Source organism: Oncorhynchus mykiss, chromosome 10 (genome assembly GCF_013265735.2).
Source record: "Oncorhynchus mykiss isolate Arlee chromosome 10, USDA_OmykA_1.1, whole genome shotgun sequence".
NCBI lineage: Eukaryota > Metazoa > Chordata > Actinopteri > Salmoniformes > Salmonidae > Oncorhynchus > Oncorhynchus mykiss.
Genome location: NC_048574.1, coordinates 61,967,729 through 61,986,251, shown reverse-complemented (window position 1 = coordinate 61,986,251; position 18,523 = coordinate 61,967,729). Strand labels below are relative to the sequence as shown.

At 44.2% G+C, this 18,523-nt stretch overlaps 1 protein-coding gene across 1 annotated transcript in view; it reads left to right on the top strand.

Moving 5' to 3' along the window:
* Positions 1-12,611: 12,611 nt before the first annotated feature.
* The window catches only part of gne (glucosamine (UDP-N-acetyl)-2-epimerase/N-acetylmannosamine kinase), a 32,190-nt gene continuing 26,278 nt past the window's right edge, over positions 12,612-18,523 (top strand). The window contains exon 1 of the mRNA XM_036933586.1: positions 12,612-12,901. The gene's annotated coding sequence lies outside the window, so the exon portion shown is untranslated. The remainder of the gene's footprint in view (positions 12,902-18,523) is intronic.

The following is an 18,523-nucleotide window of genomic DNA, read 5'->3' as shown; positions in this document are numbered from 1 at the left end:
ATCTGCTCCTATCTGCTCTCTCAATCTCTGCTCACTCTCTCTTCCTCTCTCTCCCCCTCTTTCTCTCTCTTTTTTATTTTTCTATATATCTTTTCAATCTCTCTCTCACACACACTTATCTCAGCCACACTTATCTCAGCCTCTCCCCCTTCTATCTCCCCCCCATGCCCCCTTCCCTCTCTCTGTCTCTCTTTCACTCTCATTCTCTCCCCATCTCTCGGTCTCTCCCCCTTTCTCCTTCAATCTCTTCAATCTCCCCCTCTTCACTCCCCCCCCCCATCTCTCTCTGAAACAACATTTGCATTATTTAACAGCCCCTGCAAGGGTGACTTCGTCTTTGCGTGCTTGACATGCTGCCTGCGCCCCACTGCCTAGTGCTAGTGCCTATATACCAAGCCCCACTGTGAGTCTTCAGAGCCAGGCAGCTATACTAATAACTGACTACAGTAGAGGGTTAGAAGAAGGGCTGTCATAGAATCCATTCATTCATCAAGACACTGGGACTGTGTCTGGTAGAAGCACACTGACACAAACATCCATCATTCTCTATATAGAACCCTCGTGTGCTGTAAAAATGACATCCCTCCGTTACGGAACTCACACCAGAGAGGAGGGTTCGAGGAGTTCCATTGAGCTGTATTGTAGAATGTTGGAGGAGAGGAAGAGGTTGGCTATTGACTGCTAACACAGAGGTTGGCTATGTGAGAAATGTTGCTTTTAGTCCTGTGTTGTCCCACATTTCCCACATTGTGGGAAAATGTTGTGGGAGCCTGTAGTGTTTTCAGTATCATTGCACTCTGAGAAATATGAATCAATTGTACATTTCACAAATACATTTTAGTCATTTTGCAGATGCTCTTATCCATAGCAACTTACAGTAGTGCATGCATTCATTTTCGTACTATCACACTCCCTATGATATTCTTAGTTCAATTCCCCTCATCTGTGCAGAGCTGAAGGACACCTCTCTCTCTGACTCTATGTGCTTTTCCTGAAGTAGAGCAGAGCTGAGGAGGAGGGCACGTTTGCTTTGATATTAGTGTCAATCAACTGCACTCTGTGGTCTCTGGAGTAGGTGTGACTGCCTGCCTGTCTGCCTAGCTGGGCTTCCACTGCAATGCGTAAAGGGTTCACTCCCCAGCGAGGGCGGGTCCAGCTCGGCCGGACGTCCTGCAGCTATTGTGATGAGAGAGACATTTAAACGTGTTAACCCTCGCAAGGCTGCCGGCCCAGACGGCATCCCTAGCTGAGTTCTCAGAGCATGCACAGACCAGCTGGCTGGTGTGTTTACGGACATATTCAATCTCTCCCTATCCCAGTCTGCTGTCCCCACATGCTTTAAGATGGCCATCAATCAATCAAATGTATTTAAAAGGCCCTTCTTACATACGCTGATGTCACAAAGTGCTGTACAGACACCCAGCCTAAAACCCCAAACAGCAAGCAATACAGGTGTAGAAGCACGGTGGCTAGGAAAAACTCCCTAGAAAGGCCAGAACCTAGGAAGAAACCTAGAGAGAAACCAGGCTATGAGGGGTGGCCAGTCCTCCTCTGGCTGTGCCGGGTGGAGATTATAACAGAACATGGCCAAGATGATCAAATGTTCAGAGATGACCAGCAGGGTCAAATAATAATAATCACAGTGGTTGTCGAGGGTGTAACAGGTCAGCACCTCAGGAGCAAATGTCAGTTGGCTTTTCATAGCCGATCATTAAGAGCATCTCTACCGCTCCTGCTGTCTCTAGAGAGTTGAAAACGGCAGGTCCGGGACAGGTAGCACGTGCGATGAACAGGTCAGGGTTCAATACCCGCAGGCAGAACAGTTGAAACTGGAGCAGCAGCACGACCAGGTGGACGGGGGACAGCAAGGAGTCATCAGGCCAGGTAGTCCTGAGGCATGGTCCTCCAAGAGAGAGAAAGAACGAAAGAAAAAAAGAGAGAGGATTAGAGAAGGCATACTTAAATTCACACAAGACACCGGATAAGGCAGGAGAAATACTCCAGATATAACAGACTGACCCTAGTGACTCAACCCACTCAAGTGATGCACCCCTCCTAGGGACGGTATGGAAGAGCACCAGTAAGCCAGTGACTCAGCCCCTGTAATAGGGTTAGAGGCAGAGAATCCCAGTGGAGAGAGGGGAACCGACCAGGCAGAGACAGCAAGTGCGGTTTGTTGCTCCAGTGCCTTTCCGTTCACCATTGTTCCTGAACCCAAGAAGGCAAAGATAACTGAACTAAATGACTATCACCCCATAGCACTCACTTCTGTCGTCATGAAGTGCTTTGAGAGACTAGTCAAGGATCATATCACCCCCACCTTACCTGCCACCCTAGACCCACTTCAATTTGCATACTGCCCCAATAGGTCCACAGACGATGCAATCGCCATCACACTGCACACTGCCCTTTCCCATCTGGACAAGAGGAATACCTATTTAAGAATGATGTTAATTGACTACAGCTCAGCATTCAACACCATAGTACCCTCCAAGCTCATCATTAAGCTTGAGACCCTGGGTCTCAACCACACCCTATGCAATTGGGTCCTGGACTTTCTGACCGGTCGCCCCCAGGTGGTGAAGGTAGGAAACAATATCTCCCCTTTGCTGATCCTCGACAACGGGGCACCACAAGGGTGCATGCTCAAGGCCAAAAATATCATCAAGGACAACAACCACCCGAGCCACTGCCTGTTCACCCTGCTACCATCCAGGAGGTGAGGTCAGTACAGGTGCATCAAAGCTGGGACCGATAGAGTGAAAAACAGCTTCTATCTCAAGGCCATCAGACTGTTAAACAGCCATCACTAACACAGAGAGGCTGCTGCCTACATACAGACTCAAAATCATTGGCCACTTTAATAAATGGATCACTAGTCCCTTTAAATAATGCCACTTAAATAATGTTTACATATCTTACATACTCATTTCATATGTATATATACTGTATTTTATAGCATCTTGCCTATGCTGCTCGGTCATGACCCATCCATATATTTATATGAACATATTCTTATTCCATCCCTTTAGATTTGTGTGTATTAGGTAGTTCGGTAGTCATCCCTAACTACAACATTTTCAGACAAGATAGAACGGCCAAAGGGGGCGGTGTTGCAATCTACTGCAAAGATAGCCTGCGGAGTTCTGTCCTACTATCCAGGTCTGTACCCAAACAATTTGAAGTTTTACTTTTAAAAATCCACCTCTCTAAAAACAAGTCTCTCACCGTTGCCGCCTACTATAGAACACCCTCTGCCCCCAGCTGTGCTCTGGACACCATATGTGAACTGATTGCCCCCCATCTATCTTCAGAGCTCGTACTGCTAGGCGACCTAAACTGGAACATGCTTAACACCCCAGCCATCCTACAATCTAAGCTTGATGCCCCCAATCTCACACAAATTATCAATGAACCAACCAGGTACCACCCCAAAGCCATAAAAACAGACACCCTCATAGATATCATCCTAACCAACTTGCCCTCTAAATACACCTCTGCTGTTTTCAACCAAGATCTTAGCGATCACTGCCTCATTGCCTGCATCCGTAATGGGTCAGCGGTCTCCACTCATCACTGTCAAACGCTCCCTGAAACACTTCAGCGAGCAGGCCTTTCTAATCGACCTGGCCGGGGTATCCTGGAAGGATATTGATCTCATCCCGTCAGTAGAGGATGCCTGGTTATTTAAAAAAAAGCCTTCCTCACCATCTTAAATAAGCATGCCCCATTCAAGAAATTTAGAACCAAGAACAGATATAGCCCTTGGTTCTCTCCAGACCTGACTGCCCTTAACCAACACAAAAACATCCTATGGCGTTCTGCATTAACATCGGACAGCCCCCGTGATATGCAACTTTTCAGGCGAAGCTAGTAACCAATATACACAGGCAGTTAGAAAAGCCAAGGCTAACTTTTTCAAGCAGAAATTTGCTTCCTGCAACACAAACTCAAAAAAGTTCTGGGACACTGTAAAGTCCATGGAGAATAAGAACACCTCCTCCCAGCTGCCCACTGCACTGAAGATAGAAAACACTGTCACCACCGATAGATCCACTATAATTGAGAATTTCAATAAGCATTTTTCTATGGCTGGCCATGCTTTCCACCTGGCTACCCCTACCCCGGTCAACAGCACTGCACCCCCCACAGCAACTCGCACAAGCCTTCCCCATTTCTCCTTCTCCCAAATCCAGTCAGCTGATGTTCTGAAAGAGCTGCAAAATCTGGACCCCTACAAATCAGCCGGGCTAGACAATCTGGACCCTTTCTTTCTAAAATTATCTGCCAAAATTGTTGCCATCCCTATTACTAGCCTGTTCAACCTCTCTTTTGTGTCGTCTGAGATTCCCAAAGATTGAAAAGCAGCTGCGGTCATCCCCCTCTTCAAAGGGGGGGACACTCTTGACCCAAACTGCTACAGACATATCTATCCTACCCTGCCTTTCTAAGGTCTTCGAAAGCCAAGTCAACAAACAGATTACCGACCATTCAGAATCCCACCATACCTTCTCCGCTATGCAATCTGGTCTCAGAGCTGGTCATGGGTGCACCTCAGCCACACTCAAGGTCATAAACGATATCTTAACCGCCATCGATAAGAAACAATACTGTGCAGCCGTATTCATTGACCTGGCCAAGGCTTTCGACTGTCAATCACCACATCCTCATCGGCAGACTCGACAGCCTTGGTTTCTCAAATGATTGCCTCGCCTGGTTCACCAACTACTTCTCTGATAGAGTTCAGTGTGTCAAATCAGAGGGTCTGTTGTCCGGGCCTCTGGCAGTCTCTATGAGGGTGCCACAGGGTTCAATTCTTGGACGGACTCTCTTCTCTGTATACATCAATGATGTCGCTCTTGCTGCTGGTGAGTCTCTGATCCACCTCTACGCAAACAACACCATTCTGTATACTTCTGGCCCTTTGGACACTGTGTTAACAAGCCTCTAGACAAGCTTCAATGCCATACAACTCTCCTTCCATGGCCTCGAAATGCTCTTAAATACAAGTAAAACTAAATGCATGCTCTTCAACCGATCGCTGCCTGCACCTGCCCGCCTGTCCAACATCACTACTCTGGATGGCTCTGACTTAGAATATGTGGACAACTACAAATACCTAGGTGTCTGGTTAGACTGTAAACTCTCCTTCCAGACTCACATCAAACATCTCCAATCCAAAGTTAAATCAAGAATTGTTTTCCTATTTCGCAACAAAACATCCTTCACTCATGCTGCCAAACATACCCTTGTAAAACTGACCATCCTACCAATCCTCGACTTCAGTGATGTCATTTACAAAATAGCCTCCAATACCCTACTCAATAAATTGGATGCAGTCTATCACAGTGCCATCCATTTTGTCACCAAAGCCCCATATACTACCCACCACTGCGACCTGTACGCTCTCGTTGGCTGGCCCTCACTTCATACTCGTCGTCAAACCCACTGGCTCCAGGTAATCTACAAGGTAATCTAAAGTCCCCCCTTATCTCAGCTCGCTGGTCACCATAGCATCACCCACCTGTAGCACGCGCTCCAGCAGGTATATCTCTCTGGTCACCCCCAAAACCAATTCTTCCTTTGGCCGCCTCTCCTTCCAGTTCTCTGCTGCCAATGACTGGAACGAACTACAAAAATCTCTGAAACTGGAAACACTTATCTCCCTCACTAGCTTTAAGCATCAGCTGTCAGAGCAGCTCACAGATTACTGCACCTGTACATAGCCCATCTATAATTTAGCCCAAACAGCTACCTCTTTCCCTACTGTATTTATTTATTTATTTTGCTCCTTTGCACCCCATTATTTCTATCTCTACTTTGCACATTCTTCCACTGCAAATCAACCATTCCAGTGTTTTAATTGCTATATTGTATTTACTTCGCCACCATGGCCTTTTTTTGCCTTTACCTCCCTTATCTCACCTCACTTGCTCACATTGTATATAGACTTATTTTTCTACTGTATTATTGACTGTTTGTTTGTTTTACTCCATGTGTAACTCTGTGTTGTTGTATGTGTCGAACTGCTTTGCTTTATCTTGGCCAGGTCGCAATTGTAAATGAGAACTTGTTCTCAACTTGCCTACCTGGTTAAAAAAAAATATTACTGCACTGTCAGAACTAGAAGCACAAGTATTTCCCTACACTCGCATTGCAGACAACACAACAGTGGTAGGCCTGATCACCGACAACGACGAGACAGTCTATAGGGAGGAAGTCAGAGACCTGGCCGGGTGGTGCCAGAATAACAACCTATCCCTCAACGTAACCAAGACTAAGGAGATTATTGTGGACTACAGGAAAAGGAGGACCGAGCACGCCCCCATACCCATCGACGGGGCTATAGTGGAGCAGGTTGAGAGCATCAAGTTCCTTGGTGTCCACATCAACAACAAACTAGAATGGTCCAAATACACCAAGACAGTCGTGAAGAGGGCACGACAAAGCCTATTCCCCCTCAGGAAACTAAAAAGATTTGGCATGGGTCCCGAGATACTCAAAAGGTTCTACAGCTGCAACATAGAGAGCATCACTTCCCTGGTTGCATCACTGCCCTGGTACGGCAATTGCTCGGCCTCTATCCGCAAGGCACTACAGAGGGTAGATGGGGCTAAGCTGCCTGCCATCCAGGACCTCTACACCAGGCGGTGTCAGAGGAAGGCCCTAAAAATTGTCAAAGACCCCAGCCACCCCAGTCATAGACTGTTCTCTCTACTACCGCATGACAAGCTGTACCGGAGTGCCAAGTCTAGGACAAAAAGGCTTCTCAACAGTTTTTACACCCAAGCCATAAGACTCCTGAACAGGTAATCAAATGGCTAACCGGGCTATTTGCATTGTGTGCCCCCCCCAACCCCTCTTTTTACGCTGCTGCTACTCTCTGTTCATCATATATGCATAGTCACTTTAACCATATCTACATGTCATACTACCTCAATCAGCCTGACTAAACAGCCCACACAACAGGGAGGGAGCTGGGAAAAGGAAACAGCCCAGACAACAGGGAGGGAGCTGAGAAAAGGAAACAGCCCAGGCAACAGGGAGGGAGCTGGATGAAGGAAACAGCCCAGACAACAGGGAGGGAGCTGGACGAAGGAAACAGCCCAGACAACAGGAAGGGAGCTGGACGACGGAAACAGCCCAGGCAACAGGGAGGGAGCTGGACGAAGGAAACAACCCAGACAACAGGGAGGGAGCTGGGAAAAGGAAACAGCCCAGAAAACAGGGAGGGAGCTGGACGAAGGAAACAGCCCAGGCAACAGGGAGGGAGCTGGGCGAAGGAAACACCCCAGACAACAGGGAGGGAGCTGGACGAAGGAAACAGCCCAGGCAACAGGGAGGGAGCCGGACGAAGGAAACAGCACAGACAACAGGGAGGGAGCTGGGCGAAGGAAACAGCCCAGACAACAGGGAGGGAGCTGGACGAAGGAAACAGCCCAGGCAACAGGGAGGGAGCTGGGCGAAGGAAACAGCCCAGACAACAGGGAGGGAGCTGGGAAAAGGAAACAGCCCAGACAACAGGGAGGGAGCTGGGAAAAGGAAACAGCCCAGACAACAGGGAGGGAGCTGGGAAAAGGAAACAGCCCAGACAACAGGGAGGGAGCTGGAAAGTGTCCAAAGTGTTACATCCAGTACAGAGAGCTGGGGATGTTCTGTAGATTGCTACCCGACTCCCGTTCCTAGACTTCTCAGAGGCAGCCAGCCCCCACCCTCCTCTCTCTTTCACACATTACACACCCCCTTTCACTCTGGCTTTTTAAGAGAAAGCGTTTGTGCATGACGTTGGATGTGTGTTGCTCCTGAAGGGTTTTGGGTTCTTCTAATTAGTGCAGTGAGGGATATTTGGCTGAAAGCAATGTTAACTCAATTAGTAGAGAGAGTACTCTGTGTGTGACACAGAAAGTCTTGGTGCCAAATGTGAATATTAGCACCGATGTGGAACCCAACTGGCGTCCGCTCCTTGCTACTGTGCATAGGGGAAATGCCCTCACAAAATCATACTTAAGTAAACTAGTGGAACACTGTTCAGGTTTTTGCTTTCTCTGTGTATGCTCATGCTGTTACCTTTTGATCGTTGCATGCTCGTCAATGCTGGTTGGATTGAGCAAGAATCCTGTGATGGCTTGCAAAGTAATACCTCAGAGAGACTGCAACTGTACTCCTCCCCCCATTTTGTTAAGCGTGTTTCTGAACTGTCTATGCCGTAGCCTCTCCCTGCATTGCTATGACAAAAAGCCTATTGTACTCTGTTAAAACACAGATCCAGTCCAAATGCCTTTTAACGCTCGGTGATATTCATCCCTGGTCATCGGAAATCTCTAAATCCATACCCAAAGGCCTGCGTCACGCAAAGCAAAAATATCCATCATCACAAAAGGCCCATCCGCCATCTTAGTTTTTTTTTTACCCCAATGAGCATTGAATAAATAACGTGGTTCTAGACTCGCTAACTCTGCAGAAAGAGACAAATCACGGGGCCACAGTATATGCCCTGTATTGATTAAAGGCTGTTGATCGATACTGCACGGTTGACGGTTAGTAGTTTTATGAGGGGCAGTCATGCCATTCCCACTTTGTTTTATGTTTCCCCTCACCCTCTGCTGACCCAGCACTCTTTACAGGCTCTGGCTAGGGGCCAGGCAGGGGGAGGCAGACAGAAAAGGCAGGCTGGGGGAAACAGACTAGTCAGGGAGACCAGGTAGGCAGGGGGAGACAGACCAGACAGGCAGGCAGGGAAGTATAGGCAGAGAGGGAGGCAGGACAGGAAGGCTGGAGGAGGCAGACCAGAGAGACAGGCAAGGGGGTGCGGGGGCGTGTCTTCAGTTCAGCCTCCTAACATCCTCTGGAGTTCAGTGGCAGAGGGAGCATTTGATATTGTGTTCATTGTTTACTAAGGGCTTTGTTTGTTCTCTCTCTGTGTCCACGTAGAGCAGTGAGCTTTTATTCTGTAGTGTTTGAGTAGTGCTTTGCTGTTACTGTGTCCCTCATCGACTGTGAGTCAAGTATTGAAAAGAGAAGTACAGTCAAACGGATATTTGATCATATTTTGTTACAACAATGATATTAACATATCTGTGTAAACATTTGTGTATAACATTCAGTGGTTGAATAGGAGTTGTGTGGGTGGTAAAGGTGGCTCGAAATCAGTTTGCATTTTCACAATCATTTTGAAGAGAGATTTGTTTTGTTCTGCTCTGTTCTATGCTGCGGTCTCCTGACAACTCCACACAGACCGTGTGTTGGTGTATTGATGACATGATTTCCAGCTTTGACACACACACACACACACACACGACACATGCATACAAGGGCTGGTGCGCACACAAATCACACACAAACTGCTAATGCTGGTCTTTCAATTGCTGTGTAGGTCCATGCATACATTTAGTAATACATTCAAGGGGTCATGCATATTTTACAGCTTTAAAGGGTAGGCTAGGGTGAAAACAGTGAGTGACCAGATATATCAGAATCTTCTAAAGATATTTCAGGACATAGTTCTCTTTTTAAAAAATGATCCACTTCAAATGATGATAGCATATGCAGTACATAAACTATGCCATAATTGACATGCGTTGTGTGGTCCACACAGAAATACCTCCAAGTGTGTGTGTATGACTTTGCAGATATAATGGGTTGCCCTTGAGAGACCTTCACTAGCATTGCAGGGATGATGAAATGCACTCTCTCTTACTGTATTCGCTCTACCTCCCTCCTCTGACCAAACCAGGGAACTGCACCCGAATCAGACGAGCAGTGATCACACCGGCGTTTAAATTGCAGGGGTGGATCGCGGGTGGCAGTCGTACGCCTGAATTGTTGGTCCACACAACCGTCTGGGTTGTTCAAACAGCTTCCTTTCTGCTGTAATTACTTAATTCATTATTCAAATGATAAACTGCTTTTAAAGGGGTGAATTGGATGCTATCCTAGCTGCTACCCTGTAACTTATATACTGTTTACCCTACACCTAAAATTGCTTTTAAGGGCAAACACTATCCAAATGGTCATGTCAGTTAGTCAACCGACATTTGAAACATAATCCAACATAATCCAGCTCCTGGCTCCTGAGCATAACAGAGCAGAGCTCTTTTTTTTTTTGTGTTGTACCAAATGAAGTGACAAATATAAATAGAAAATAGAAAATACATACATTGTCGATGTAGCCTATCTATTGGGATATTTACCTCGTCTTTTTTTCTTACAGATAAGTCCTCCTATAGCACAGAGCACTGTGATAAGTGCTTCCTGTACTGCCCCATTAGCAAACCTGAGTTCAAAGTGGACAGGAAAATGATCATTTGGCTTGATTGTTCAATAGTGGTGGTGTTGGGTGGGGGGCTGGAGAGGAAACCCAGTGTTGTGGGGGAACCCATGAGCAGTGGAGCTGGATAAGAGAGGGGAATACCAGATAATACCTGCCCCTTGTGGACAGTGCAAATGTAATGGGGTTGTGTTGTGAAGTAACGGTAAAGTAAAGTAAAGGTCTAATTATAAGACTTTTAACGGGCAACCTTATAGTCAGCCAGATACTGGACATACTTCACAAGGCGACTGTTAGGTGAGTCAACCTGGGGACTAGCAGTTTGCGTTGTTTACCTAACGCCCATTGAAAGAGGTGTTTGCAAATACCTAATTTAATCTAAGCGTGCAAAAAAAAAAAAATGTGTGCTGTTCGCATGTGTAAAATGCATGAAATAGGGTGCCAGCTGAAATCAGAGTCGGTTCCAAGGAGCCCATTGCAGCAGTGTGACAGCCTTTGGTTCATTCAACACTTACCTGGACAAGTCCCCGGGGCAGCGCTGTTCTTTCATGATGTCTGGGGTTAAGTGGGTGGGGGGGGGGGGGGGGGGGAAGGAGTGTCTGCATTCTGGTCTCTATGCACGTCCTACTGCGTCACACAACCCGCCCCCTCCATCACCTCCCCTACCTCTCTCTCTCCCCTCCTCTCTCTCACTTTGCAGCTCTCAAGGCTTAACACCAGTCAGCTCTTATATAATCCAGCCCTCATTTGTGGAAATAGCCCTGCAATGCAGCACAGTTATAAAATAGCAAGCCGCACTGCTGCTGCTGGGTTGTGCTCAGGATGGGGGGCTGAGAGATGTGCTCAGGATGGGGGGCTGAGAGATGTGCTCAGGATGGGGGGGCTGAGAGATGTGCTCAGTGAAGTGGCAGCGAGCGAGAGAGCGAGGTTCAGCACACAGTAGCTGTGTTCAAAGAGGGGAGATTGAACACTCAAGAGAAGAAAGTCCTTGAGAAATAACCGTATTTTTCAAATCTTCAGTTTTCCTCAAGGCCAATTCATTGCTGCCTTTGATGACTGTATGCAAGCATGCAGATTTGCAGAATTAGGAAACGTCATAGTGGAGAAAGAGTTGATCAGACTTTTGATTGGATATCTATATCTTACCCTAAGAGGACCAAAATAACTTGAAAGGTGTCGTAGCAGAGGTAACCTGGTAGTTAGTTCGCTGAGCTACGTGCTCTCATTTGCCTGACGGGTAACCTTGCCTGAGACCTGAAGCTCATAGAGATAACACTTAGACTTTAGCTTAGCGGGATAGTATGAGTTGAGTGACAACCATAGACCGGTAAGGACCAACATTTGATACACAGCCTGTTCAATGAAACTCATCCAGGCCAGGGGTAGTCATTGATTAAAGAAACATTTCAGAGCTCCATCAACTGGCAATGAGAATCCTTCAGAAACTAGAAAAGGTCCATTTTCTGAAGAAAATATATGTGTTCTTGCTTCAGCTTTTACTACATGTTTTAGATACAGTGTATATGGTCTAGATTAGAGCTAGCCTGGTCCCAGATCTGTTTGTGCTTTTGCCAACTCCACTGCTGTCATTGTCAAGCCATACATACACTACCGGTCAAAGGTTTTAGAGCACCTACTCATTCAAGGCTCTTTCTTTATTTTGACTATTTTCTACATTGTAGAATAATAGTGAAGACATCAAAACTATGAAATAACACATATGGAATCATGTAGTAACCAAAAAAAAAGTGTTGAACAAATCAAAATATATTTTATATTTGAGATTCTTCAAAGTAGCTACCCTTTGCCTTGATGACAGCTTTGCACACTCTTGGCATTCTCTCAACCAGCTTCATGAGGTAGTCACCTGGAATGCATTTCAATTAACAGGTGTGCCTTCTTAAAAGTTAATTTGTGGAATTTCTTTCCTTCTTAATGCGTTTGAGACAATCAGTTGTGTTGAGACAATGTAGGGGGTGTATACAGAAGATAGCCCTATTTGGTAAAACCAAGTCTATAGTACGACAAGAAAAGCTGAAATAAGCAAAGAGAAATTACTTTAAGACATGAAGGTCAGTCAATACGAAGCATTTCAAGAACTTTGAAAGTTTCTACAAGTGCAGTCGCCAAAGCATTTCGCTACACTCGCATTAACATCTGCTAACCATGTGTATGTGACAAATACATTTGATTTCATTTGATTCTTCCTCGGTTCCTGCCTTTCTAGAGTTTTTCCTAGCCACCGTGCTTCTACATCTGCATTGGTTGCTGTTTTGGTTTTTAGGCTGGGTTTCTGTATAACACTTTGTGACATTTGCGGATGTGAAAAGGGCTTTATAAATACATTTGAATGATTGATTGTTAGACTCCCGCCTGCTGTACTAATAACCAGTAAACAGTGTCCTTCTCCGACAGCGCAATTGTTTCGCCCTGTTCTGGTGCTTGAAGTATGTTTTTTAAGATTTCGCGCACAAGAGCAATATATGCACCAGTAATGTTCAATTGGTTTGAGTAACTAATCCTAGCCTCTGACTCATAAGTACCCGGGACCATTTCACTTTCACGCAAGCCTACATCTGAAAGAGACATGATGAGAGACATTGCATGAGATTAAGAGGATCTGCTTGAATAAAGGTAAGTAAAGTTAATTTAGTGCAACGTTCACGCTTCAGAGTATTAATGCCAGCGCTAGCTAACTTTGATCTAGCTACATAGCTAGCTAACGTTTGTGGAACTACACTTTCGGCTAGAAGTTATCTAGCTAGCTAGCTAACGCAAGTTGGACAAGACAAACATATTGTCCTCCGTTATAACAAACTTCGCTATTTAGTTAATGTAATAAGCGCATTTTCACTATGAATCACAAAGCTAGCTAGCCTAGTTGAAAGTTAGCTGAAGTTAGCACACGTGAGCTAACCAGCTAATCATCCTATCATACATAGATAACGTTACTAGTAGCCAACTGTCTAACTTAGCAAACGTTAAATGTGTAATTGTTTGCTAACTAATCCGTGTGAATAAAAGCAGTTTGAGCTAACTAGCTATCCCGCTAACGACGTTACAAGCAACAGTTAGATAGCTAACTGCTAATAGCTTGTTATAGCAACAGAACCTGGCCACCATCACTTGCTGATTTAGGCGAACTTTTTAAGCTAATAGGTATGTAGCGTGATAACGTTAGCTACTTTTATCAATTGAAACTGACCTTGATATGGCAAGGCTGACTACAAAAATGTATATTCAAACTAAAAATGAACAGTTAGCCTAAAATGTATTTCCTAGCAAGTGTATTCTAGCTAGCTAACATACTGTATCATTGAAATAGCTACATTGTAAATAGCTAGAATATTTCGTCCTTTCATGAGAAATATAAAGTTAGTTGAAACTGGCTAATTATCTTTACCTACTTCTGAGTTTAGCAATGCCCATTACACTATTATTTAATGTACATTTGTTCCGTGAATTTATAGATGGAGGCCTGTCGACTGGCTATTAGAGAATACAGTAGATTTGTGTTTGTTGCGTCAGGTGTGGAATCAAATATTTTGTCCTACCACCACCTATTATTGTACATCAGAGTAAATTCTTAGTATCCCTCTATTTACCAGTGGGTGGCGCAATTTCACTATCAGCAACACGTTATTTATATTAAACTGCCTTTGGATTTGACAGTGTATATAATACAGTATATAGTACAGTATAATATAAATATACTAGGATCTGTCTTTGATTAGGTACGAAATAAACGTGTTATGCAGGCCTATGTCTAGACTCCACAACCTTGGAGACATGCCCTTTTATATCCTAATCAGACAGCACCAAATGTTCTGAAAACACCAGCCTGAGAGTCTAGTAGGAAGTTCAAACAAAAAGGCAATGACTGTCAGTTGCTACAGAATCAGAGTTCACAGGAGGTCTACAATACAACAGTGAATACATCAGTGTGTCCTCGGTCCTTTTACATCCAGTCTGGCGTCAACCATCAACATATGAGAATAATCCATAACATTGAGTATCAAGTCTAGTGACCATCAACCCGCACCTTGAGTATCAAAAACACTGGAAATCAGGTTTCAAACAATTATGCTGCCTCAAGGTCACATTACGAAGTGATGGGTGATGTGCTGTTAGTCAACGGTAGGCAGGCAGGCTATAGACTATGCGTTTGAATGGATGAATCTGAATGAATTGCGAGTTGAGATTGAGAGATAAAAATAGGTCCTTTTTAAATCATGGCCACAACTTTTTTTTTTAATGCGATTCTATTTAGAAATGTTATTTGTTGCGCAATTACTGAGTTTACAAAAGCAGGTTTCACTCTATAGTCTACAGGCTTTTTGAGGAGCTACTGTTGCGCTGTCTGACAGGTGGTAGGTAGGCTATAGTCTCTGTATGCTGTGATATTTAAGATGCATGACGACTAACAAAAATACACACAAGCCAATTTAATTTCAAAATGAATGCAAATTGACCTGTAGACCAATAAACATGTCTGGTAAAATGTATTCTCGCCGACCTAACACTGATTAACTGTTAACATCTCTCTAACCCCCCCAATTAATTCAGGACTCTCCGTAACCAATGTAGCATCTACATTAATGTAGAAGTGTTTAGAAACATTATATTCCTATATATACAATAAAATGGACTTCATAATGACAACACATTATTTCTATTGGGCCACAATTAATCTGAAACACAACCAAAACAAACAGCAAATGCATCCAACAAGTTTGCAGAGTCACACGCTTGATGTAATCATTGCGTGCAAGGAATACGGGACAAAATACTAAACATTTGACTACTTTAATACACATAAGTGGATTTTGCCCAATACTTTTGGTCCCCTTAAATGGGAGGGGCTATGTACAAAAAGTGGTGTAATTTCTAAACGGTTGACCCGATATGGATGATAATACACTCAAATTAAAGCTGACAGTCTGCACTTTAACCTCCATAGTCATTTAATAATGTAAAATCCAACGTACTGGAGTACAGAGCCAAAACAACAAATGGGTCACTGTCCCAATACTTTTGGAGCTTACTGTACAACACATCTCAAACACATCTATGGCATGTTAATATACCTTGCCTAATCGTCCTCTATGTTTGGGCTAGGCCATGTGTTAGGATTATTAATATCCTATGCAAGCAATGTTCTCACTATATAGATGGAGAATGGCGGTGTCTGTGCAAACAAACATCAGGTGAATGGGTCCAAAAATCTCTATTTTTTTTTTCTGGTTGTTATGTAACATACCCCTCAGGTTGTATCATTGCGCCATTCCAACCATTCCCTCAAACCTGGTAAAATAAGGGTTAAAAATAATCATTTCAAAAACACTTGGGGGGAGGGGAATAAATCTCCTTTATCATACGTGGCAGCTTCCCATCTGGACTATGATAATTACACGAAAGAAGGCCAAGGACTCTGGATTTAAGCCTAAACAAGCGAGGACCAATCGAAAGACACCCTGCAGATGGTACATCTTGGAGGAGTTAGAGAGGAGCTAAAGTTTTTACATTTGTTCTTTTATCAGTAAGATTTATAATAACATTAGTAGTAGGTAGACAAATCAAATGGGTACTATAGTGCAGCAGGCAAATCAAGTGGGTACTGTGGTGCAGTAGACAAATCAAGTGGGTACTGTGGTGCAGTAGACAAATCAAGTGGGTACTGTGGTGCAGTAGACAAATCAAGTGGGTACTGTGGTGCAGTAGGCAAATCAAGTGGGTACTGTGGTGCAGTAGATAAATCAAGTGGGTACTGTGGTGCAGTAGACAAATCAAGTGGGTACTGTGGTGCAGTAGACAAATCAAGTGGGTACTGTGGTGCAGTAGACAAATCAAGTGGGTACTGTGGTGCAGTAGACAAATCAAGTGGGTACCGTGGTGCAGCAGACTACCGCATATTACACACGGCAGAACTACATTAAAAAAAGCCCATAGATTTAAGAAGTATTTTGGTACATGCAGTGCATTCGGAAAGTATTCAGACCCCTTGACTTTTTCCTCATTTTGTTAAGTAACAGCCTTATTCTAAAATGGATTAAATAGTTTTTCCCCCTCCAATCTACACACATACCCCATAATGAAAATGAAAAAAACAGGTTTAGATTTGCTAAAAATTCTATCAAATGAAATGACATTTACATAAGTATTCAGACCCGTTCTCAGTACTTTGTTGAAGCACCTTTGGCAGCAATTAATGACTTGCGTCTTCTTGGGTATGACGCTACAAGCTTGGCACACCTGTGTTTGGGGAGTTTCTCCCACTCTTCTCGGCAGATCCTCTCAAGCTCTGTCAGGTTGGATGGGGAGCGTCGCTGCACAGCTATTTGCAGGTCTATCTAGAAATGTTAGATCAGGTTCAAGTCCGGGCTCTGGCTGGGCCACTCAAGGACATTCAGAGACTTGTCCCTTGGCCACTCCTGCGTTGTCTTGGCTGTGGGCTTAGGGTTGTTGTCCTGTTGGAAGGTGAAACTTTGCCCTAGTCTGAGGTACTGAGCACTCTGGAGCATGTTTTCATCAAGGATCTCTCTGTATTTTTCTCCGTTCATCTTTGCCTCATTCCGGACTAGTCTCCCAGTCCCTGCCGCTGAAAAACATCCCCACAGCAGGATGCGGCCACCACCATACTTCAACGTAGGGATGGTGCCAGGTTTCCTCCTTGGTTTCATCAGGTTTCATCAGACCAGAGAATCTTGTTTCTCATGGTCTGAGAGTCTTTAGGTGCCTTTTGGCAAACTCCAAACGGTCTGTCATGTGCTTTTTACTCAGGAGTGGCTTCCGTCTACCATAAAGATCTGATTGGTGGAGTGCTGCAGAGATGGTTGTCCTTTTGGAAGGTTCTCCCATCTCAACAAAGGAACTCTGGAGGTCTTTCAGTGACCATCAGGTTCCTAATTACCTCCCTGACAAAGGCCCTTCTCCCCTGTTTGCTCAGTTTGGCTGTGCGGCCAGCTCTATTAAGAGCCTCGGTTCCAAACTTTTTACATTTTAAGAATGATGGAGGCCACTGTGTTCTTGGGGACCTTCAATGCTGCAGACATTTTTTTTGGTACCCTTCCCCAGATCTGTGCCTCGACACAATCCTGTCTCGAAGCTCGACAGACTATTCCTTTGACCTCGTGGCATAGTTTTTGCTCTGTTATGCACTGTCAACTGTGGAACCTTTTCTATAGACAGGTGTTTTCCTTTCCAAATCATGTCCAATCAATTGAATTTACCACAGGTGGAGTCCAAGTTGTAGAAACATCTCTAGGATGATCAATGGAAACAGGATGCACCTGAGCCCAATTTTGAGTCTCCTAGCAAAGGGTCTAAACACTTAAGGTATTTCTGTTTTATTTTTTTATAAATTTGAACAAATGTCTAAACAAGTTTTCACTTTCATATTATGGGGTAATGTGTGTACATTTAGATATAATACAAAAATATATAGATTTTAGAATAAGGCTGAAAGTAACAGTGGGAAAAGTCAAGGGGTCCGACTACTCTCCGAATGCACTGTCTACTGCAAAATGAAAACTCTAGTAATCGGCTTTGAGTGTGGACAGTATTATTATGCATACTGTATGGACTGGATCTTATGCTACGCTTCAAACAGTGATTGTGCAGGGCAGCTTACAGAATAGTTGGCTTACAATATATAGTGCGTTTTTATTAGATTTTTCAAGAGTAAATGTATATTTTTTTAATAATTAATAGGCTGACATGACCTTTTTATCTACAGAATATTTCACCACTGTGCTTTCCATCGCCACCTCTTGCTCTCCTTCATTCCTTTCTTGAGTGTGCAAAGAGAGGGGCTGTCAACAGTGAAATGTTTAGTTGTGGAAACATGTTAATATGATTGTTCACAGATTTCACTTGTTTATTTGTTGTGACAGTCAACCTGATTTAACTCTTAAAGATTTATTTATAATTTTTTTTTTTTTTAATTGCTAAGCGAAAATTATTGTTCTGGCAAATGGGTTCCGGAAAGCAGCAGTTAAACTCTGACAGCCCTGTTTCTGGTATCATCCTGTTTGTTTTTGCTCCAACCCCAGTTGTGGAACCTGATTCAGCCCTGAGCTACGTCTATTTTTATTTCTCAAGTGATGTTTTGGAAGTGCCAGTGCAGGGAGTAGTTATTTCAACTCAAATGTATTTAAAAAAAATAAAAAGATATTGGGCGTGGAAGGAACAATTTGGACAATGGAACAATGGATGGGAGTAGTAGAGCTAGGACTAACGCAACATGAGGTGAAATCT